Below are 24,875 nucleotides of genomic sequence, written 5' to 3'. Positions count from 1 at the left end.
GGTCTGGGCCTGCAGGTGGCCCAGGGTTTGGTGTCTGAGTCCTGGACTGTCGCCCCTCCAGGGACCTGGGATGCCCTGTCAGGGCACCAAGTGTGCTGTGAGCAGAACAGGGGCCCCGTGTGTCCTGCCAAGCACCGCCTTGCCACCACCTCCAGTCTGGCTTGAGAGATCACACATGGGATGCAGACCTGGAGCTGGACCCCTCTGTATTGCTGCTTCAGTGGACCCAGAAATGTTGTGAGGCTACCCATTGGTTTGGTTCCACTCAGTCAGATAGGCGCACAGCTACTCCTCCCTCAGTGGACCTTGGCAACAAGGGATGCTGGTGTGCCTGCACCTCTCAGTGGGAACATATTTGGGGGGCTGATGATGGCAGAGGTCTCCCCCCTCCACCATTCTTAGGCAGGGCACATGCATGGGGACTGAGCATCTCACCTGCTCAGCTTCCTCCTCCTTTGCCCCTGCCGTGCCCCTTCTGTGCCATGTGTTTGGCCTTTTTTCTCTCTCCCCCATCTTCCTGGCCACAGTCCATGTTTATTCCAGGTGAGTACCTCTGCCTCTTGTGTCTGAGTTTCCTCCCTCCCCTGTCACTTCCACAGATGCCAACAAATAGCCTCTGCAGGGTAATGTGGATTGTAGGATACTTATTTACTCTTTAGGACAGTGAGGCACAGGGCAGTTAAGTAACCCGCTGAAGTCACCCAGCAAGAAGAATGCTACAGCTGCTGCATGGCAACCCAGGTGTCTGGCTTCAAGTCCTCTCTTAACCTCTAGGCCCTTATCCCCTTTGGCCAATGCTGCCCACTGACATTTGTAAGTGAAAACCCACTTTTCCACTGTGGTGTGCTGTGCATTTGAGCCATCTCTGAAGCAGGAATGACCTTAGTGGATGTTTTGTGAAATGACTTTGCAAAGCAGGAAAGCTCCCAGGTTTTCATGGGCAGCACCCCCAGGAAGGGTCATACATGCTGTGGGCAGTAAGGGAGAGCCTGAGCCACGCCTGCCCCACAGTTAGTTGTTCACAGACAGTACGGTCATCAACTCCCCGCTGCCAGGTCTCTTTTGTGCCTTTTCTGTTGCGCTGTCTTCTGATGCGTCATTAGGTGTGGAACACAACGTCTGAAATGACCCCCGGGGTCTGCAGTGTGCGTCATGGTCAGAGGCCTGGCACTGAGTCTCAGCAGAAAGGCCATGTCCTAAATCCTCCAGGAAGAGCAGATCAGTAGGACACGTACATTGTCCTCAAACCTCATCATACATCCCGACAATCAGGAATCTGCAAACTTTTTTGAGAAATGTATTTGATCAAAGTAGAGTTGATTTACAACGTACTAATTTCTACTGTACAGCAAAGTGATTCAGCTATACATATACATACATTTGTTTTCATTGGAATCCTCAGTGTTTTTAGCCGTTTCCTGGTTTGTCATCCTTGCTCTTTCCCTCATAAGTTAATTGCACTGGCATTGAATGCCTGAAATTGAGAAAGGTGGAGGGGCAATGAAAGAGTCAGAGTTGCTCTCCTGTAGTAAGGAAAGGTGGTCTAAGTGAATGGGGGTGTCGAGAGATGCTCTCTCAGGATAGAGCAGCTGAGGGAGGGGCTTGCCAAATCAGTTTCTACTTTTATTTTTCTTATTTTTATTTTTTTATAACTGATCCCATTGTGTTCATTTTTTAAAATATTTATTTATTTATGTGATTTTATTTTGGCTGCGCTGGCTGTTAGTTGTGGCACGCGGGATCTTCGTCGCGGCATGTTTAGTTGTGGCATTTGAACTCTTGGTTGCAGCATGCATGTGGGATCTAGTTCCCCAATGAGAGACCGAACCCAGGCCCCCTGCATTGGGAGCGTGGACTCTTACCCACTGGACTGCCAGGGAAGCTCCCCAGTTTCTACTTTTAACCTTGGTCATGCACCCGTTCCTGCGATCTTTTATCCGGCCCTGTTCCTGTGCCCTGTGCGGTGCTAAGTCTCTACAGCTACCATCCCAGGGAATTCTGATGGCATCTTAGTCAACCTTGCTGCCTCTCTTTTTAAGGAAGGAAACGGAAGCTCAGAGGGGCAGCTATCCTCGTTCAGTGACACACTAAAGTCAGAGCAGAGGGTGGAAACCAGGCTTTTTGCCTCCCGAACCCTTGAGGAGGCTCCCACCTCAGCGGCACCAGAACATCCTTCTGTCCTGGTGGCTTAGTGGTCTGGAGCCCCAAGCCCAGTCCCTATCTTGGATTTAGGTGGGAAAAGGGGTAAACATTGTCAGCACAATTTTCTTTTTCTTTTAAAAGGCAATTAGATGAATAATTTCCCAGCCTGAAAATGTTAACACCTTTCATTTGGGTCTTTTTTTTTTTTTAAGATTTATTTTATTTTATTATTTATTTGTTTATTTATTTATTTATTTATTTATAGTGGCTGTGTTGGGTGTTTTTGTTTAATTTGTTTTGTTTTGGTAAACAGTACTGTTTTATTTTTTAAAACTTGACATGTACAGATGTCTGTTTAGAATAAATAAATTTTTTTGGAAAAGGAACTCAATATATCCAGGGCTTGAAAGAAATTAGAGTATTTTCACAATCATTCTGTACAGGTTTCTGTTGACTCAGCCACATCCTTCCCATTGCGGTTTTCAACTTCCTCTATGTTAAAATAAATGTTGCCCCTCCTAGCTACTTACAAAAGGATAATTTTAAAACTCTATTATGAAATTCTCAAACACACAACAGGATGGAGAATGATATAGTAATCCTCGTGTGCCCATCAGCCAGTTTCAATAACCATGAACATACTACACAATCTGAAAGCAAGAAAACCTAAAATTTATGACATCGTTGAGTTGACTCTAATTTTCAGAAATGAGTAGCTTCCTTTTCTCAAAAGAAATGCAAAATTCCAACATTCCTGGCTAAGGCTTTTTACGTATTCCATAACAATGATTTGCTGAAAAGTGAAAACCTTGTCATCCAACTTTTAGGACATAGTATATCAACCAGACTGAGTTTTCTTCTTCCTTTTTGATTTTTATTTATTTATTTTAGCCTTGCTGCCTGGCTTGCAGGATCTTAGTTCCCTGACCAGGGACCAAACCCAGGCCATGGAGGTGAAAGCACCAAGTCCTAACCACTGGATTGCCAGGAAATTCCCTCTTCTTCCATTTTTTTAAAAAAAAAAATTATTTATTTGTTTGTTTATTGGCTGCATTGGGTCTTTGTTGCTGTGTGGGTTTTCCCTAGTTGTGATGAGCAGGAACCACTCTTCATTGCGGTCTGAGGGCTTCTCATTGCGGTGGCTTTTCTTGTTGTGAAGCATGGGCTCTAGGTGAGTGGGCTTCAGTAGTTGCAGCACACAGGCTCAATAGTTGTGGCTCTGTGGAGCCTGGGTGACAAGGATGTGTCGATGGAGGTGCACCAGCTGGAACAAGTGTGCCGTCTGGTGGGGGATGGCGGTAGTGTGGGAGGCTGTGGGTGGGGGGGCAAAGGGTGTATGGGAACTCAACTTTCTGCTCAATTTTGCTGCAAACCTAAAACTGCTCTCACAAAGAGTCTGTTAATTAAAGTTTAAAAACAAACATCTGAACAACATGAACTCACAGTCGAGCCCTAGAGCAAAGGAAGCACCTGCCTGACCCAGAAAATTACTTCGGATTCTGCTCACCATGCTGGCCTCCAGCAGCGGCTCCGTTCTGCTTCCTTTGGCCTCGATTGCAGATCCAAGACAGGTGTTCTGTGCAAAGGTGAAAGGAAGGTGCTTTGTAGAGCCTCTGGAGGAATAGAGTCCCCAGCAGGCTGGAGCCCTGAAATAAAAATGAAAACCCCAATCGCAACTGCTGGGCGTGTGGCTGGTGGCCCTCACGTGGCTCTCACGGAGCTGCAAGCCCCGTTCCTTGCAACGCTCTTTGCCAGGGCTTCCCAACGCATCCTTTTGTTCACCTCAGAAGCATATGTTCTTTTTTATTCTTTTTAACATTATTTATTTATTTATTTATTTATCTATTTATTTATCTATTTATTTATTTAGGTTGTGGCTGCAAGATCTTTATTTTCAGTTGCAGCATGCGGCTCTTATTTGCAGCAGGCAGGATCTAGTTCCCAGAGCAGGGATCCAACCCAGGCCCCCTGCATTGGGAGTGCAGAGTCTTACCCACTGGACCTCCAGGGAAGTCCCAGAAACAAATGTTTTGGAAGCACTGTTCTGGACTACTGAGGCTGGAGGGAGGGCAGGGGTTATGACTTGGGCAGGGGGTCGCTGTGAGGTGCTCCAGGCAGACCACCTCTGTGTGCGTTTCTACACCCTGGGTGCACACCCCTCTCCTGTGGCAGTCACCTGTCCTTGTGACAAAATCCCTCAGAGCCCAAGCAGGACTATGGAGGCTTTCGATGACCAGGGCTGCCTCTACTCCAGGAAGCCACCGTCACCTCCCTCCTGGGCTCTGGGACGGTGCCTTTGGCCTCTTGCATCGTCCACCTGCCCCAGGTACCCCTGCCAGGTGAACGTGCTCTCTTCCCTCCATGAATGTGCCTGACAAGCCTCTTTAGAGGTGTTGGGCTGCTAGGTCTGGGACCACCTGGTCCCTGCTCACACAGGGCCCCTGTCCTCCTCCCGGATCATTTTCTAACATCCTCTCTATCTGTGACGCTGGCATACTGCATCTGAGCTCCAGAACCCCTAAACTGTTCGTGACTCAGCTGGGAGAGGAGGAAAGATCTCATTCAACACAGTGGCTGGGATGATGGTGTAGTTGTGTCCACTAGGGGGTGGACGGACCTCATGAAAGTCCAGGGAGGTGTCAGAGGACCTGGCTGTGAAAGGGAAGGGTGCTTGGAGGAGGCAATGGAGAGGACCAGCAGGCAAGCCTGTGTGTGGGAGTGGGCAGCTTCCTCCAGCCGTGGCCGTGGGCAGCACCTCTAACCCTGGTGGTGCGGCTCTGACTCCCGCCTCTCTTGGTTCCCTTCTGTGCTCCTGCCACAGCAGCCCCTTTCTCTTCTGTGTGCACACACATGGGTCTCATTTACTTGTCTGCTTGTTTAGTGCTTGTTTCTCCTGCAAATATGCAAACCCCCTGACAGCAAGGACGCATGCACAGCCTCTCCAGTGGGGCAGGGAGTAGACTATGAACAGCTGAGGAATGATGACAAAAGTGAGCTGCCATAGAGAAATGTCTTCCACACTCTCGGGAGTTTGCAGTGACCCTCTTGACCAATGGGAAGCATCCTGTGGCCTCTGGCTTCCTGTGCTTTGACATTTGGGACCATTAGACCTCAGGGGCAGGGGAGCACCACCGGGAGCACCTCTCTGATCCTCAGTTTGGGTAGCTGCTTTCCCCTCCTGCTATACTTTTCTCCTCTGGGCATACGTCTCTTTACTTGCTAATCGTCGCTCCCATTTCTGAAGATCAACAGGACTTAGTGTCCCCCGTGGCCCTGGGCTGTGATCTGCTGTAAACCGCTGTGTATTTGTTCACAGGGACACACCTGGCCTGAGGATCCCCAACACCCTGGATTCCTGATCCCACAGACCCACCCGGAGCTGAGCCTGGGGGCCTGTGTGCTAACAGGCCCTGTCGCTGAGAACCCCTGCTTGGAGATCAGATCTCTTCCCACCGCATGCTGTGCCTTCTTCCTCCCAGCTAGAAATACTGGGAACCGAGATGATAAGTTGGTCCTCTCCAGGGTGGCAAATTGTCAGGCTGAGAACATTTCTTTATAGACATTCCTGCCTTCCTCTGTTCCCACTCCCCCAAGCCTCCAGGCATCTCTCATCACTCATGATTTCTCAGGCCCTGATGTGACTCCCTGACTCCTCGCAGGAATGCTAAGTGAGTGACTCACCCTCTGGACCTCTCCAGGCTTCCCTGTTGTTAAAGGCAAAGGCTGCTGGGGTTGCAGACACAGAATTTGGGGGAGACAGTGGTGGGGGGGCATCAAGTATGATGGCTTGAGTCCAGCGGGAGGCGGAGGCAGGAGCTGAGCCCAACTGGGTCAGAATCCACCCGCTGCCGGGTGCACAGCCTGCAAAGCGCATTTCAGGCTGGGTCCCAGGTGACTGCTGCAAGTTATTTACTCTCTTGAGGCCTCAGTTTGTTCCTGTCTGTGTCTCTCAGGAGAGCAAACACGCATCTTCCATCTAACCAGGTTTGACAACTGTTCCCACTTTGCTATATTTGCTTTTTTACAAATAAAAAGGAAATGCCCTACAAATACATCTGAACTTCCCTTTGGCCACCTTTGCCCAATCCCATCCTTCCTGCCTCCTCACTCTAGGGGCACCCGTTATTATTAATCTGATGTGTCCCTTTTTTATACATTTAGGTTTTGCATGTGTATCGATGGGCAATATGTATTGTTTCATATGGGCTTTAAGAACTTCATCAATGATATCATAGTGTGTATTTTTCTATAACTTTGTCTTTATACAACTTTGTTTCATGAGATTTACCTTAGTGTGATGTGCCTATATCTGTATCTATGGCTATGTCTATATGTGTACTTATAACTCTCCATCATATGAACAGTCCAGGATTCCTTGTTCTGTTCCTGACTGATGGACCTTTATGGTGACAAGGTTCAGTGTCTTGATCTGTAAAGTGGGAACACCTTTCTCATACACTGTGGAGTCTACGGGAGGGGACACAGGTGAGGGCACCTCACATGGCCCTTGGCCACAGAATCTTTTTAAGATGTACAGGGAGTGGTTTTCCAGCCCGCAGGATGAGTCCTGTTGCAGGACACACTGTGTCCAGCATCTTCCCCAATGTCCAGCGATGGCAGCCTTTCCGGTTGGCCCCATAAAAGGAGGGCTTGAGGCCCAGGGAACAGGGTCAGCCCTGGGGGCTCCTCTCTAAGGTGGGAGGGAATTTTAGGCTCCTCTAACCCAATTTCCTTCACAAGGTACCACCCTGGGCTGTGAATTCCTTCCTATCCCTAAAAGGCAGCTCAATCTTGTATTGGGTCAAAAATCTGTGTCCTGGTGAGTTCTACGTTTTTGCCCCAGTTGTGGCTGCAGGGCTCAGACAGGCCACACCCCCACCCTCCATGAACACCACCACGTTGCACCTTTAAGGGCAGCAGCTCTGTCCATCCTCATGAGAGTTCCAGGGGCTGACTTGGCTAGAGGTGGAAGAACTGGAAAAACGTCACTTAACATCACTCATTCTTTAAGACTGATTCCTATGACTCTAGGGTGGGGGTTATCTGGGATGTCACAGGATCACTGAGTAACGAAATTCTTTGAATATCACAAACATTTCTATAGAAAAAAGTCAATCGTAACAATCAACCCTAATGATGAATCCTAAGTTGGGGACTGTAACTAACTCTGCTCTGAAGGTATATAACGTGCTCATGTAAGACCCCCTTCTCGGGTCTCTCTACCCCCTTCTGGTGCCAGTGCCAGAAGCTGTCATACTTTCTTCCTAATAAACTGTTATTCTGTAACTTAAACCTGAGTGGTGGCTTGTTATTGATCCCGAGGAGAAATTCTTTTCCTTCGGAGATCACGAATCCACTCCCTAGACAGATTTCATGGCATCACTTACTCCTGTCTTTCATTCTCTAGGCTAACCTCCCACAATTTAAGAAGGAAATGCAGCCTTCCTGGGATGCATTCTCCCATCCTTCACCATCCTCGTCATCCTCTGAATGTGTTTCTGTTTCCAGTCTCAGATGAGAGATTCCTGGTGAGCTGAGTTTCTGCAAATATGTTTCAGACTGGAAAATACACCAGAAATGAGTATGGGGTACCCTCTGTGGACGCTCTGTTGCCTGAAGTGTAGACAACTTTGTATGGAGCATCTGTTATTTTTCCTGCTCAGGCCCCTCTTCTCAGCCACAACTTTTCTCAGAACTATCTCTTCCCCCAGGTCACATGGAAAGTGCAGTTGGTATCCAGGCAGCTGTTTCTAAGAGGCATTTCCTGCCTGTTGGCACAGTGAGGGGAACAGGGCCCTGCAAGCTCTGAGAAGTGGTAAAGGTTTCCACATCCCTCTTTCTCAAGTCCCCTGATGTTCATTGCCAAGGACACCCATTCTTTATTTAGGCAATTGACTCAGCCTTATGTAAATTGCCATGCAAATACAGTGTCAAGCTCTGCTTCCCAATTTGTTGGCCTTTTAGGTTGGAACTAAGAGATTCTGAGTTAAGAAGCAGATGCAAATTAGAGAGCTGCTGGCAGCCAGAGGTTTCCTTGATAAGCAGAGAAAGTCCAAGGAGAAAGAGGGGGAAAACAAAGGAAGAAGCAAGTGAGAGAGCTCTGACCTGACAGAGATGAGGGAAGGGGAGAGTCCCAAGTGGCCAGAGCCCCTGCCTCCCATCCCCTCCTGGGGACCTGCTGTGTCCTAGACCTTGGAGACCATGAGCCACCCTGCATGCATAATGAGTCTCCCTCTGTGGGGGAGCTGCTGCCAGTTACTTTCTGTTTCTTGCAACCACAAGACTTGATGGATGCAAACTGGGAGCCAAGCCGACTCTATGGCCAGAACCGGCCATGTCACCCCTTACTCCCTCATCCCCTGTCCCTGTAGCCTCTATTCTAGAGTCTTTGAAAGTCCACTATCATACTGTGTTTTTATCCACGCCACCCCTATTGCCTTGGAAGGTAGTAGGGCATGACCCTGGAATCAGTGAAACACAGGAGCAGAGGGGAAACTCCCCGTTCAAAGGCTCAATCTGAACGTTGTTAGGGACCCATCCCACCACTTCACCTGGTCCAGAGAGAAGAAAGTCAGCCCCAGCTGGGAAACACCTGTGCCTGAGCTATTTTTGCAGGTGACGCAGCCAGGAGAATTGTAGAGCCCAAAGCCTCAGGAACCGAGCTGAGGTCTGGGTCAGCGACCACATCAGCCACCCCTAGTTGCTGGAAAATTGAGTCACCTAAGAAGGAAGTTCCCATGCATCCCGGTTACTCCTCTGGCCACCCAGTGTGTCAGCTTGGAGGCTTTTGATTTCAGGCAGTGCCAAGGAGCAGCTCTGCAGGGGAGGAGGTGGGGCGCCTTGTTGTGGTCTAAGCTCAGCCACTTATTAGCTAGGTCAGCTTGGCCAGGGGAAACTTTAATTCTCTGCATGTGTGTGTGTGTTTGTGTGTGTGTGTGTGTGTGTGTGTGTGTGCATGCACGAATATGCTGTCTCATAGAATTTTGAGAGGATAAAATTTTACAAGATGGATTAAAGTGTTTTTGTCAAGTAATAATAATAATAATGATAAAAATGACTACCATGTGCTGAAGATGGAAGTGTGTTGACTGTCAGTGTTGGTGAGAATGTGGACAAAAGGGACCCCTCATACACTGTTGGTGGGAATGTAAAGGGGTGCAGTCACCGTGGGAAACAGTATGGAGGTTTCTCAAAAAATGGAAAATGTGAAAATACCATATGACCCAGCAATTCCACTCCTGGATGTTTATTCCAAGAAAACAAACAAAAACAAAAACAAAACTCATTCAAAAAGATACCTGCACCTCAATGTTCATAGCAGCATTATTTACAATTAACAAGATATGTGAGCAACCTGTGTCCATCAACAGATGAAAGGATGAAGAAGGTGTGGTGTGTGTAGACAATAGAACACTGCACAGCCATTAAAAAGAGTGAAATTTTGCCATTTGCAACAACATGGATGGACTTGGAGGGTATTAGGCTAAGTGAAAGAAGTCTGACAGAGAAAGACAAATACTGTATGATCACACATATATATTGAATTTAAAAAAGAAAACAAACTAGTGAATATAACAAAAGAGAAACAGACTAACTGATATAGAAAACAAATGAGTAGTTGCCAGTGTGGAGGGAGGAGGACAGGCAATATTGGGTAGGAGTTTAAGGGGTACAAACTGCTATATATAAAATAAATAAGCGACCAGGATGTATACAGCACAGGGAACATAGCCAATACTTTATAGCAACTATAAACAGAGTATAACCTTTAAAAATTGTAACTCACTATAGCGTACACCTGTATGTAATATAATATTATATGTCAACTATACTTAAATTTAAAGAAAAGTGTGTTAACTATGGTATTTGGTCCTTATAATGCCAATACTTTATAACAACTATAAACAGAGTATAACCTTTAAAAATTGTGACTCACTTAGCATACACCTGTATGTTATATAATATTATATGTCGACTACACTTCAATTTAAAACAAAGAAGTGTGTTGACTGTCGTATTTGGTCCTCATAACGCCCTGCAGTGCAGGTGCCACCAGCCCTATTTCAGAGGTGAGCACAGTGTGGTTCTGCTCAGTAACTAGCTTGTCCCAGATGCTCAGGTGATAAGAGCAGGAAGTTGACTCTGGGTCTTTTCTGGCTCCAGGGTCTATGAGACACACGATTCTCTTCTTCCAGGAGGCATCCTTCACCCGGGAAGGCAGCAGTGTGCTGGCTCACAGGGGTGTGTACATGGGCTTTAAGGCCACTCAGAGCCAGTGTGGTTTTACAGCTCTGGCTGGGAGAGGGGACACTGCTGTTTGAATCTAGAGGTGTCGGCAACTCTAACTCCTGATCTCGAAGGAGAAAGGCAGAAGGAGGAGACGACTGCTTTGTCAAAGAAGACGAGAGGAATTTGGGTCTTTCCTGGGCAGCCCTGAGAGAGAGCTTAACAAGCGCAGAAAAACTGAGGGTGGTAGAGGGGCAAGGAGACACAGATCTTGATAGGAAGGCAGTGAGAGGTTCCTGAAGGTGGGGAGAGCTGAGAGAGGTGTTTATACTGGAAAGTCCTGCTCTTCTGCAAAATGCCTTCATTGTGCCCACACTTGGGTTAGTTTTGCTGATGACACGTTAGGTCAATGCTGGGCAGAGTGGAGCAAAGAGATGAGGTGTAGGACCCTGGTGAGACCGGCCGCTGAGCTTGGTGGGTGCAGGAAGCAAGGACCAGCGGTGATTTCCAGTATGAGTTACAGAAACCATGGGAGCTGTGCTGATGCTCTCAGTAGTTGGCAAGGGATGTGAGCCTTTTATGTTTAAATATGAGAGACCTGGGTGACTCTATAAAGCTGAAGGCATGAGGATGCACAGGCACCTGACATCTGGTTTCTCAGCTCTTCATGAGGTGTCGCCTCTGCTTTCCAATTCCCCTCCTTTGTTTAATGCCACCTCCATAGCACAGCCAGAGGATGCTGGGTACCTGTCTGTGACTTTCCTATTCCTTTGGTCCTATTCTTGCCCTGGGCAGGATCTGGCATGCAGAGAAGGAGAATGTGAGCGTCCCCGCATCCTCTTGGTTGGCCCAAACCCCAAGCTCACCGGCTCTGCACATTCAGGAGACAATTGCCAAGCAACATGGAAGAGTCAGCAGCCAGCACTGGGACCAGCCCAGCAACAGTCCCCGTCAGACTTATTTTTCTCACAAACCCAACCCAGTGTTTTCAGAGGAACCCCGAGGTGGGAACCTTTCCCTGGCTGTGGGTGAGGACCAGAGCCAGCACTTGACACAGCGCAAGATGGCCACTGTCAGCTGCAGCTTGGGGCTTGGTCGCTATGGAAACGGTTTCTGAATTGGAGCCCAGAGCATTTCCTTTGGCTTGACCACACCCCCAACTTCTCTTTATTCTGGATGGACATGGCCAAGTAATTTGGCAGGAGATCTTGACAGCTGGATGTGGAACTTATAAATTCTGGGAAGGAGAGTGGCAATGTAAGATGTTTTCTTGGTCCCTCTTAGGACACTACATTGTTCACTGACAAGTTCTCTTCTTCTGTGTCCTTCCAACCTTGAGGGAGAATAGTCTGTAACGAGCAGTTGAGGTGGACATCATCTCTATTGTTTCCCAAATCCTCCTTCTGTGCGCTACATATTAGTCACGTGGCAGCCTCAGCACGTTGCCAGGCACTTTACATATGTTATCGTATTTCCTCCTCCCACAACCCTATGGAATAGACATTATGTTCATCTACCTATAAAGAAACTGGGTCTTTGGGTTTGCTTCACTTCAAAACTGATGCTCTTACCCACCGCCTTTACCTAAGCTTCATGGCTCAGCCAGAAAGCCTTTTCTAATAGAAAGCCAACCCCCACTCATTGCACCTAAGGGGTCCCCCTCTCCCAGCACTGTTTCCTGGATTCCTAGGTCTGTGCTTGTCTGAGGTAGGCTGAATAGTTCCCCCTGCCTGCACCCTCCACGTCCTCATCCTAATCCCTGAAAGCTGTGACTATCTCTCTCGACAGGGCAGAAGGGACTTTGCAGGTGTGATTGAAGGAAAGGATCTTGAGCTCTGCAGCTTATTCAGGACTATCTGGGTGGGCCCAGTGTCATCACAAGGGTCCTTCTAAGGGGGAGGCAGGAGGGTGAGAATGAGAGGAGGTAGGTGTGAGCACAGAAGCTGAGGCTGGAGTGATGTGCTTTGACGATGGAGGAAGAACCATGAACTGAGGAAAATGGGCACCTCTAGAAACTAGAAAAGACAAAGAAATGGATGCTCCCCTGGAGCCTCTAGAAAGAACACAGCCCAGCTAAAACCTTGATTTTAGTCTACGAGACCCATGTTGTGCTTCTGCCCTCCAGAACTATAAGATAATAAGCTTGTATTTTCTTTAAGCTCTTTATTGGAATATAATTGCTTTACACTTTTGTACCAGTTTTTAAGGTACACCAAAGTGAATCAGGTGTATTTAGATATATATCCCCATATCCGCTCCCTCCTGCGACTCCATCCCACCCTCCCTGTCCTGGCCCTCTAAAGCATCACCCATCATTGAGTTGATCTCCCTTTCTTATACAGCAACTTCCTACTAGGTATCTATTTTACAGTTGGTAGTGTATCTATGTCTCTGCTACTCTCTCACTTCGTCGCAGCTTCCCGTTCGCCGCCCCCCCACCCCAACCCTGTGTCCTCAAGTCCATTCTCTATATCTGCATCTTTATTCTTGTCCTGTCACTGGGTTCATCAGTACCATTTTTTTAGATTCCATATATATGAGTTAGCATATGGTATTTGTTTTTTTCTTTCTGGCTTACTTCACTCTATATGACAGTCTCAGGTCCATCCACCTCATTACATATAGCTCCATTTCATTCCTTTTTATGCCTACTAATATTCCATTGTATATATGTGCCACATCTTCTTTACCCATTCATCTGTTGATGGGCATTTAGGTTGCTTCCACGTCTTGGCTATTGTAAACAGTGCCTCAATGAACTTTGTGGTACATATTTCTTTTTGGATATGGTTTTCTCAGTGTATATGCCCAGTAGTGGGATTACTGGGTCTTTTGGCAGTTCCATTTTTAGTTTTGTAGGGGACATCCAAACTGTTTTCCGTAGTGGCTGTACCAGCTTACATTCCCACCAACAGTGCAGGAGAGTTCCCTTTTCTCCATACCCTCTCCAACATTTATTGCTTCTAGATGTTTTGATGATGGCCATTCTGACTGGTCTGAGGTGATACTTCATTGTGGCTTTGACTTGCATTTCTCTTATGAGTAGTGATGTTGAGCATCTTTTCATGTGCTTGTTGGCCATCTGCATGTCTTCTTTGGAGAAATGTCTGTTTAGGGCTTCCGCCCATTTGTGGGTTGGGTTATTTGCTTTATTGATGTTAAGCTGTATGAGCTGCTTGTATATTTTGGAGATTAATCCTTTGTCCATTGCTTCATTGGCAAGTATTTCCCCCCATTCTGAGGGTTGTCTTCTCGTCTTGTTTATGGTTTCTTTCGCTGTGCAAAAACTTTTAAGTTTCATTAGGTCCCATTTGTTTATTCTTGATTTTATTTCCATTGTTCTAGGAGGTGGGTCAAAAAGGATGTTGCTTTGAGGTATGTCATAGAGTGTTCTGCCTATGTTTTCCTCTAGGAGTTTGATAGTGTCTGGCCTTACATGTAGGTCTTTAATCCATTTGGAGTTTATTTTTGTGTACGGTGTTAGGAAGTATTCTAACTTCATTGTTTTACATGTAGCTGTCCAATTTTCCCAGCACCACTTATTGAAGAGGCTGACTTTTTTCCATTGTATAGTCTTGTCTCCTTTGTTAAAGATAAGCTTCCCATATGTGCTTGGGTTTACCTTTAGGATCTCTGCTTTGTTCCATTGATCTACCATTCTAATTTGTGCCAGTACCATACTGTCTTGATCACTGTGGCCTTGTAGTATAGTTTGAAGACAGAAAGCCTAATTCCACCAACTCCGTCTTTCCTTCTCAAGATTGCTTTGGCTATTCAGGGTCTTTTGTGTTTCCATACAAATAGTAAGATTTCTTGTTCTAGTTCTGTGAAAAATGCCATTGGTAATTTGATAGGGATTGAGTTGAATTTGTAAATTGCTTTGGGTAGGGTAGTCATTTTCACAATACTGATTCTTCCAATCCAAGAACATGGTATGTCCCTCCCTCTGTTTGTATCATCTTTAATTTCTTTCATCAATGTCTTATAATTTTCTGTGTAAAGGTCTTTTGCCACCTTAGGCAGGTTTATTCCTAGGAATTTATTCTTTTTGTTGCAATGATGAATGGGAGTATTTCCTTAATTTCTCTTTCTGCTCTTCCATTGTTAGTGTATAGGAATGCAAGAGATTTCTGTGCATTAATTTTGTATCCTGCTACTTTACTAAATTCATCAATTAGTGCTAACAGTTTTCTGGTAGAGTCTTTAGGGTTTTCTATGCATAATATCATGTCATCTGTAAAGAGTGATAATTTTACTTCTTCTTTTCCAATTTGGAATCCTTTTATTTCATTTTCTTCTTTGATTGCTGTGGCTAAAACTTCCAAAACTTTGTTAAATAATAATGGTGAGAGTGAGCACCCTTTTCTTGTTCCACTTCTTAGAGGGAATGCTTTCAGTTTTCCACCATTTAGAATGATGTTGGCTTTTGGTTTCTCATATATGGTTTTTATTATGTTGAGGTAATTTCCTTCTATGCCCATTTTCTGGAGAGTTTTTTTTTTTTATCATAAATAGATGTTGAATATTGTCAAAAGCTTTTTCTGCATCTGTTGAGATTATCATGTGGTTTTTATCCTTCAATTTGTTAATATGATGTATCACATTGATTGATTTGCATATATTGAAGAATCCTTGCATTCCAGGGATAAACCCCACTTGATCATGGTGTATGATCTTTTCAATGTGCTGTTGGATTCTGTTAGCTAGTATTTTGTTGATGATTTTTGCATCTATATTCATCATTCACATTGGCCTGTAATAATCTTTTTTTGTGACATCTTTGCCTGGTTTTGGTATCAGGGTGATGGTGGCCTTGTAGAATGAGTTTGGGAGTATTTCTCCTTCTGCTATGTTTTGGAAGAGGTTGAGAAGGATAGGTGTTAGCTCTTCTCTAACTGTTTGACAGAATTCGCCTGTGAAGCCATCTGGCCCTGGGCTTTTGTTTGTTGGCAGATTTTTAATCACTGCCTCAATTTCCATATTTGTTATTGGTCTGTTCATATTTTCTATTTCTTCCTGGCTCAGTCTTGGAAGATTGAACTTTTCTCAGAATTTATCCATTTCTTCCAGGTTATCCAATTTATTGGCGTATAGTTGCTTGTGGTAGTCTCTCATGATCTTTTGTATTTCTGTGGTGTCTGTTGTTACTTCTCTTTTTTCATTTCTAATTCTGCTGATTTGCATCTCTTCCCTTTATGTCCTGATAAGTCTGGCTAATGGTGTATCAATTTTGTTTATCTTCTCAAAGAACCAGCTGTTAGTTTTATTGATCTTTGCTATTGTTTCCTTCATTTCTTTTTCATTTATTTCTGTTCTGATCTTTATGATTTCTTTCCTTCTGCTCACTTTGGCGTTTCTTTGTTCTTTTTCTAATTGTTTTAGGTGTAAGGTTTGGTTGTTTATTTGATATTTTTCTTGTTTCTTGAGGTAGGACTATAATGTTATAAACTTCCCTCTTAGAACTGCTTTTGCTGCGTCCCTTAGGTTTTGGGTTGTCATGTTTTCATTGTCATTTGTTTCTAGGTATTTTTTGATTTCCTCTTTGATTTCTTCAGGATTTCTTGGTTGTTTAGTAGCATATTGTTTAGCCTCCATGTATTTGTATTTTTTGCAGTTTATTTCCTGTAATCGATATCTAATCTCATGGCGTTGTGGTCAGAGAAGATGCTTGATACGATTTCAATTTTTTGAATTTACCAAGGCTTGATTTGTGATCCAAGATGTGATCTATCCTGGAGAATGTTCCGTGTGCACTTGAGAAGAAAGTGTATTCTGTCGTTTTTGGATGGCATGTCTTATAAATATCAATTAAGTCGAGATGGTCTAATGTGTCATTTAAAGCTTGTGTGTCCTTATTTATTTTCTTTTTGGATGATTTGTCCATTGATGTAAGTGGGGTGTTAAAGTTTCCTACTAGTATTATGTTACTATCAATTTCCCCTTTTATGGCTGTTAGCATTTGCCTTATGTATTGAGGTGCTCCTATGTTGGGTGCATAGATATTTACAATTGTTATATCTTGTTCTTGGATTGATCCCTTGATCATCATGTAGTGTCCTTCATTGTCTCTTGTAATAGTCTTTACTTTAAGGTCTAATTTGTGTGATATGAGTATTGCTACTCCAGCTTTCTTTTGACTTCCATTTGCATGGAATATCTTTTTCCATCCCCTTACTTTCAATCTATATGTGTCCCTTGGTCTGAACTGGGTTTCTTGTAGACAGCATATGTAAGGATCTTGTTTTTGTATCCATTCAGCCAGTCTCTTTCTTTTGGTTGGAGCATTTAATCCATTTACATTTAAGGTAATTACTGAGATGTATGTTCCTATTACCATTTTCTTAATTGTTTTAGATTTGTTTTTTGTAGGTCTTTTCCTTCTTTTGTGTTTCTTGCTTAGAAAACTTCCTTTAGCAATTGTCGTAAGGCTGGTTTGGTGCTGCTGAATCCTCTTAACTTTTGCTTGTCTGTAAAGCTTTTGATTTCTCTGTTGAATCTGAATGAGATTCTTCTAGGTAGACTATTCTTGGCTATAGGTTTTTCTCTTTCAGGACTTTCAGTATATCCTGCCACTCCCTTCTGGCCTGCAGAGTTTCTGCAGAAAGATCAGCTGTTATTCTTATGGGTTTTCCCTTATATGTTATTTGTTGCTTTTCTCTTGCTGCTTTTAATATTTTTTCCTTGTGTTTAATTTTCATTAGTTTGATTAATATGTGCCTTGGTGTATTTCTCCTTCAGTTTATTCTGTATGGGACTCTCTGTGCTTCTTGGACTTGATTAATTAATTCCTTTCCCATGTTGGGGAAGTTTTCCACTATAACCGCTTCAAATATTTTCTCAGTTTTTCTTTTTTTCTTCTTCTCCTGGGATGCCTATGATTTGAATATTGGTGTGCTTAATGTTGTCACCAAGGTCTCTGAAACTGTCCTCCATTGTTTTTATTCTTTTTTCTTTTTCCTGCTCTGTGGCAGTTTTTTCCCCCATTCTATTTTCCAACTCACTTATTTGTTTTTCTGCCTCAGTTATTCTGCTGTTTATACCATCTAGGGTATTTTTAATTTCGGTTATTTTCTTGTCCATTGCTGTTTGTTTGCTCTTTAGTTCTTCTGAGTCCTTATTAACTGTTTCCTGTATTTTGTGTATTTTGTTATCAAGACTTTGCATCATCTTTACTTCATTACTCTGAATTCTTTTTCAGTCAATTTTCCTATTTCCTCTTCATTTATTTGGTTTTGTTATTTTTTCCTTGTTCCTTCATTATGACATATTATTTTGTCATCTTATTTTCCCCCCACTTTGGTTGGGTGGGATTGTGTTCCTTTCCCACTGAGTGTTTGGCCTGAGGTTTCAAGCACTGGCATTTGTAAGCTGTTGAGTATATCTGGGGCTTGGTGTTGAGGTGAGAACCTCTGGGAGACCTCACTCTGATGAATATTCCTTGGGAAGTGGGTTTTGCTGTTAGTCCAATATTTTGGACTCAGACCTCCCACCTTAGGAGCTCAGGCCTGACCCTGGGCTTGTGAATCAAGATCTCACAAGCCGTGTCAAGCAGGAAAATGAAAAAAAAATTTTAAAAAAGTAGGAGAACAGCAGAAGAATAGCAAGATAAAAAATATGATAAGAATAGGAAACTAATAGATGTGTTAGAAAAAATTATTTATAAAAGAATAGATGGAGGGCTTCCTAGGTGGTGCAGTGGTTAAGAATCTGCCTGCCAATGCAGGGGACATGGGTTCGATCCCTGCTCCAGGAAGACCCCACATGCCTCGGAGCAACTAAGCCCATGCGCCACAACTATTGAGCCTGTGCTTTAAAGCCCATGAGCCACAACAATTGAGCCCATGTGCTGCAACTACTGAAGCCCATGCACCTAGAACCTGTACCCCGCAACAAGAGAAGCCACAGCAATGAGGAGCCCGTGCACCAGAACGAAGAGTAGCCCCCACTCACCACAACTAAAAGAAAGCCCATGCACAGCAAAAAAAAAAGACCCACCACAACCAATAAAATACATAAATAAAAAAAAAAAAAGAATAGATGGAGCAACAACTGGAAGGTAAAACAACTGCAATAGCCGAAGTGAGGAGGTAGGAAGAAAAAAAAAAAAGAAAAGGAAGAAGAAAAAAAAAGCTAGAAAAGGCCCTGGCTGTGGGGGCGGGGCTTAGACAAGGGTGGGGGTGGGGGGTGGGGGTGGCAATGGGCAGGGCCTATGCTTAGAAAAGGCCCTGGGGGTGGTGGGGAATGGGACTTAGGCCCAATGAGGCTGAGGGGCCCAGGAATGCTTCTGGTCATTGGGACAAAGGACTAGGTCCAGGTACCCAGCAGGCTACCTGGGCCCAAGTTGGTGGGAGAAATGCTAGGCACCTCCTCTAGTCCTCCAATAATGGAGGGCCCCTCCCCCTTGGGTTCTCTTTTTCCTCACCCCCTCCCTCCTATTCCACTAGGACCCTCACAGCTGGAGTGGGCACTGAAAGGCAGGAGACCAGACTCTGGCACCCAATAGGCTTCCTAGGGCCAACTGGACCAGGGTAACACCTGTGGCACTTCCCCTGATCTCCCAGTCTCATAGGGTCCCTGTCTGCCTCTCTTCCTCTCCCCCACACCCCACTCTCCTAGGTCCCAAGCAGCTGGAGGAGGCCCTGGAGTGTGAAAGACCAGGTCTGTGAGCGTAGCAGGATTCCCAGGGCTAGTGGGCAGGGGAAAAACCTTCCTCACCTCCCTTGATCCTCCAGTCCCAGAAGGCCCCCTCCCCTGCCCGACTCTCCTCCTCTCTCCTGCTTTCCTTCTACACTCCTAGGACCAGTGAGACCTAGAGGGCCCCCTGGAGGACCAAAGACCAGTCCTGGGGCACCACAGGCCTCACAGTGCCAACTGGGTAGGGAGATTTCCTGCAGCATCTTCCCTGAGTCTCTGGTCCTGCAAGGTCCCCCCACCACTGTCTGCCTCTCTTCCTCTTCCCCTCTCCTTCCTCCCTCCCATGCCTGCATGACCCACTCAGCAGGAGAGGGCCCCAGAGACCGAGGCACCAGACTTGGGAGCCCAGCAGGCCCACCAGGCCCAAGTGGGTTGGGGAAAGGTCCTCTGCACCTCCCCTGATCCTCCAATCCTCGAACGTCCCACCACAGGTCTGCCTCTCTTCCCCTTCCCCTGCCACGCTCCCAAGTCCCTGGGACCAATGCGTCTGGGAGGGGACACTGCAGAGTTGGAGACCAGGCCCTGGAGCCCAGCAGGCTTCCCAGGCCAGTGGGCAGCGTAAATGTCTTCTGCTCCTCCCCCATCCTCATATACCAGAGGGTCCCTCCCCCCTCCCGCCTCTCTTCTTCTCCCCCCACCACTTCCTTCCTGTATTTCTAGGATCAGCCCAGTCGGCACCTCGCTTATTCTTCTGACCTGGAAAAATCCCTTCCCACCCCCACTGTCTGCCTCTCCCCCACTGCCGTCCCCCTCCCCCACAAAACCCCAAGGACCTACGTGCCGGAGGGGGGCCCGGAGAGTGAAGGACCAGGCCCAGGAGCCCAGTCGGCCTCCCTGGCCAAGAGGGCAGGCAAAACGTCCTCTCGCCTCCCTGTCCCCCGATCTCAAAGCCCCCACCCCCACCTGTCCACCTCTCCACCTCCTCGCCCTGCACCCTTCCTCCCACACCCCCAGGACTCAGCCAGCCAGGAGGGGTCCTTGGAGGGTGAAGGACCCCGCTGGGGAGCCCAGCAGGCTCCCAGACCCGGGAGCTCAGCGAGCCTCCTGGCCTCCTGGGTGGGAGAAACCCAGCTGCGGTTTCCCGATCTCCCCAGCCCCCAAGGGTCCCTCCAGGCGGGAACCTCCCCCCTCTCCTGGTCCAGTCCAGCTTCCCCTTCCCCGCCCCTCTGACTGCCCCCAGGTCCTACCTGGTTGCTCCAGGGTTCCTGAGGTCGGCTTGGGCCTCAGGTCCCCCGACGGCCTCTGGCAACCGATCTATTTTTGGGGAGACGCAACCTCCATGTCTTCCCACACAGCCGTCTTGACTCTGCCCCACTTGTGTTGTTTTAAACTACCCAGTGTGTGGTAACCTGTTACTCAAGCAATAAGAAACTAATACAGTCTGCATCTTGATGTTTTATCCCTGCACTTACATCCACCTCCCCAGCTGGGATGTAAGTTTCTGAAGCCTGGACCGACTTAATTGAGTAGCTATACTTTAAGCACTCACTCTATTTCTGAGCAGACTGTCTCTGTGGAAAGCAAAGCAGGCATGAGTAAAACATCTCTCAGCCCTCATGAAAAGTGCATCTAAAATCTGTGTATTTTTAGAGGTCCTACCTTTAAACCTGGCACAAAAGAGATGGGTAGTAATTAGCTAGGGACTGAGGGTCCCCATCATACAAAGAAAAAAACATACAGAAGAAAACACAATGAAACTGAGTCAGCTTCTGAAAGTGAAATTAAAGTAGGCATTCTCTGATTTTTAAATGAACAGCAGTTAAAGATAAACATTTCTTTAAACTTAAAGAGGAAGAACCAGGAGAAGGGGAGGTACTGGGGCCCAGGGGATGTGAAGGAGGGAGAGAATTGGTGAGAGGCTGGAGGGAGGGACAAGGGGAAGGCATTGGGGCCAAGGGGGTGGGAGTTTCTGGAAAGAGCCAGGGCTTGGTAAACTGCTCTGAGCATATCTGCCTCTGTGATGTACCTCACTTATCCCTGCCTTTGTGTTGCCAACTAAACACATTAGCCACCTTCCCAGTGGTTAAAATGGCCTTTATCCTTAGCCCTAAGCTCTCGCCTCTGAAAAGAATAGTGAAGAACAGGGACTGGGAACTGTTAGCACTACTGTTCCTTACACTGGGGTGTGGTCAGCCCCCAGGGCATTGCTGAAGGCATCCTGCCAGGGGAGGGGATGGCCCTCTATCCAGATGATCAGCTACATCCCTTTAATGTGGAATCTCAAAGATCACCTGTATCAGAATTACCTGAGCAAATATGAAGACTCCTTAACTGTCTTAGACTCCTTGATTTTGATGTTATCTAAGCTTTGAGAACCACTTGACTTTTCTGTTGGACACAAGTTTTTTGAAATAGTAACAATCTTAGCAGGTTTATGAACTTAATTAGCCTAAGTGTGTGGTGTTAGTACACCTGGGCTGGACCAATGAATTCTTATGACTGATTTCCCTGTAAGATTTCTATAGAGTTCAGAACAGTCTGGATAAAAGCTCTCTCTTAATTGCCCTCTAGTAACAATTATTAGGAGTAACCGGATGTCCCTGGTGGTCCAGAGGTTAAGATTCTACTCTTCTAATGCGGGTTCAATCCCTGGTCATGGAGCTAAGAACTTACATGCTGCCTGGCCAAAAACAAGCAAGCAAAGAAAACACAACACAACACAGCACAACACAACAAAACAACCCCCCCCCCATACAACAACAGTTCCAACAACAACGGCACTTTTTTATGGCATGTCCAGCAGACATCAGTTTCCCTAAATGAACGTGTATTCTCCCACCTGTTAACTCAGGTCCTCAGGGTACTGCTTCCTAGGACGATGTGTGGCTCATATGTGCCTGACGTTTGACACATAGAGGATGCTGGACTTTGCCTGGAAAACTTTTGGGAATCAAAGTTATTCATAATAATAAAGCCACTCTTGGGACATGGTGTTTTCTCACAAGCTAAGCGATCGATCACCCATATGTCAGGAATTTGGTACTTTTATAACATACAGGGGCAATGAAAACTCATCTTTCTGCCCAGGTTATCTGTGTGCTGTGCATTACTGGCATGGTCTAAACTGCAACAAAACACTCCAAATGTTTAACTGTGGTGTAAAGATGAACACACTGGATAATGTTGGCTATTAGGAGGCTGGTGGGTGTCTCAAGCTCATTTTCATGCGAAGGAAACCAGCTTGATCAGCTAGGTGTAGGCAGATCCCCAGGACATGGGCTTTGAGAACACAGGCCCTGGGCTTGGGGGGGAAGGTGTGAATTACTCATGATCCTGCGGATGCGTAACTGTGAACGGAAGACTTCTTAAAGCGATGTTGAAAAGGAAAGGTCAGGGGACTTCCCTGGTGGCACAGTGGTTAAGAATCTGCCTGCCAATGCAGGGGACATGGGTTCGATCCCTGCTCTGGGAAGATCCCACATGCCTTGGAGCAACTGAGCCCGTGCACCACAACTATTGAACCCATGTGCCGCAACTACCGAAGTCCACATGCCTAGAGCCCATGCTCAGCAACAAGAGAAGCTATGTTGATGAGGAGTCCAGGTACCACAATGAAGAGTGGCCTCCGCTCACTGAAATTAGAGAAAGAAGACCCAACACACCCAATAAATAAATAAATAATTAACAAAAATAAAGTGCACTGGAAAGTACATCTTTTTAAAGAAAAGGAAGAGAAAAGGTCAGCAGGTAGCCCCTAAGTCTTCCTAGGTCACGGATCCAAATTGTGTGGTGCTCAAATTTAGAATTACCCTGTGTTGTAAAAATTACCACTTTGAATATGCTTCTTGGAGGACCAAGTACATAAGACAGATAAAGCAGAGTGTATTCCCATTACAGGGAAAGGTTTGCAGGACAAGTTGGTTGGAAGAAGGCAGGGTCCAGGAGGCAAATAGAATTGGGTTCAACCTCCCACTCAGCCACTTAGTTACTACCATCGTGACACTGGGCAATCATCTCCGCTGTACTGCAGCTCGAAAATGGGCCAATAGAACTCACCTCCTAGAATTGTGGTGTTTTGAGACACCGCATGTGACATGCCAGCCCCACGTTGGTCCTTGTTAAATGGAGGGGACAGTAGTAATCGTCATTGTGTCCGTCATCCTTCTGTCTGACCCCATAGATCTGCGCCTAATTTTAGGGCTGTGTTGATTGCATACCATGTGTCCTGCATCCTTATTTTTGCCAGGAGGGAGATGGGAAATGTCTTATTGACCTTTGTGACCACCTTCCTGCCCACAGCTGCCTGGCGCCTATTGACTTGTAAGTGATAGGTGCTGGGTTAGGTTAGGGCTGAATGAGTTGAAGTATAAGCTTTAGATCTTGACAGGGGTGGGGATTTGGGGTTCTCACCCTTGAGCAGACCATAACTAAGTGGCGAGACCTGAGAAGAGTCCACGGAGCCTGTGATGAGCACCTGTTTACCTGTAACTAAGATGCACGGTGGCTCTTTGATGTATGTGTGCGCCAGAGTCAGAGCTCCGAGCGTTGTGACATCTCAGGAACCTGTCTGGATTCCTTTTCTTTTTCTAACAGATTTTGCTGGAGACACCTTTGAGGCATTCTTGTACCAGGCTTTGGACTTGATTTTAATGGCCAAGGGGACAGCTAGAGGCTCTTTGTAATCATAGGGCTCTTGGGTTCCCATGGGGATGGCAAGTGCTTCTGACTATGAGAAGAGCAAGTACCAGGTAGTGGTTAAGCAGGCAGCCTGGAAAGCCTTTAGACCTGGGGTTGAATCCAAGCACTGTCACTTATTATTTGTGATAACAGGCTACACACTTAACTTTCCCAAGCCTCAGTTTCCTCATCTGTAAAAGGGTATGTGGTAACATTGGTACCTGTCTCATAAGCTCTGGGAGGATAAATGAAATACTACAGCACAGTGCAAGGAACCTAGTAAAGCTTCTCGCTGTCATTGTTGTCTGGTGGTCCAGAGCGGTTTGGGTGCCCTCCTTTGAGTGACCTTGAGTGCAGAACTTGAATTCACTGCTCTGTTTCCTGTACTTTGGGCCTCTGCTCATGATGGCTGGTTAGATGAGAACATCAATCTCTAAAGCTCAGACTCTTCTGAGAATTGGATGAAAGCCATGGACTCTATACCTAGGAAGATGCACACACCTCTGTGCTTTAAAAGTTCATGGGACTCTCAAGCCCATAGGTCTGTGGGACCAGGTTTGGGAACCGCTGGTTCAAAAGAAATGAATCATAAAAGGATTATGGAGCAAATACATTGCACCATGCTTGCAGTTCGGCAGGCTTCAAAACTTCTTTTGCAGTTATTATTTTTCACCAGCCCTTGACTCTTTTGAAGCTGAGTGTCCACTGGGCTGACCCCAGTCTTCCTCCTTGAATCACAGATTCTGCTAAGGTCAGAATCTGGGTCCTTAGTGGAGGGGAGCCTCCTCGGCTGTCTTTCCTGGGGAAAGGTCTGGATGTTCAGATTAGAACACTCATACTAATAAGAATTGCCTTTTTGACTTTTAACTCAAGTGAGACATATTTCTGGGACTTCCTTGGTTTCCCAGTGGTTAAGAATCTGTCTGCTAGTGCAGGGAATATGGGTTTGATCCCTGGTCTGGAAAACGAAGACCCCCATTGCTGCAACTAGAGAATGCCCTGGTGCAGCAACGAAGACTGAAACACAACCAAAAAAAAAAATATAGTATTTCTGTGGATAAGCTCAAGCAAGCCAGCCCAGTAAACCCCTTATGGAAATGTGGAGGGAGGTCAAGAAATGATTACTACACTGAATTTCTATGGTAGTCGTTTAATGCATCCATATAAATTATTTGGATGACCCAAATAAAATAAGA

The 24,875-nt window shown here is 46.0% G+C and overlaps 1 protein-coding gene across 1 annotated transcript in view; it reads left to right on the top strand.

The window, feature by feature from the left end:
• The window catches only part of LOC130854176 (deleted in malignant brain tumors 1 protein-like), a 197,203-nt gene that overhangs the window by 136,347 nt on the left and 35,981 nt on the right, over window positions 1–24,875 (top strand). The window lies entirely within an intron of this gene.

The sequence above is a fragment of the Hippopotamus amphibius genome, chromosome 5 (genome assembly GCF_030028045.1).
Source record: "Hippopotamus amphibius kiboko isolate mHipAmp2 chromosome 5, mHipAmp2.hap2, whole genome shotgun sequence".
Classification (NCBI taxonomy): Eukaryota; Metazoa; Chordata; class Mammalia; order Artiodactyla; family Hippopotamidae; genus Hippopotamus; species Hippopotamus amphibius.
The sequence above is the reverse complement of the archived record's forward strand: the minus strand, read 5'-3'. Positions and strand labels throughout refer to the sequence as shown.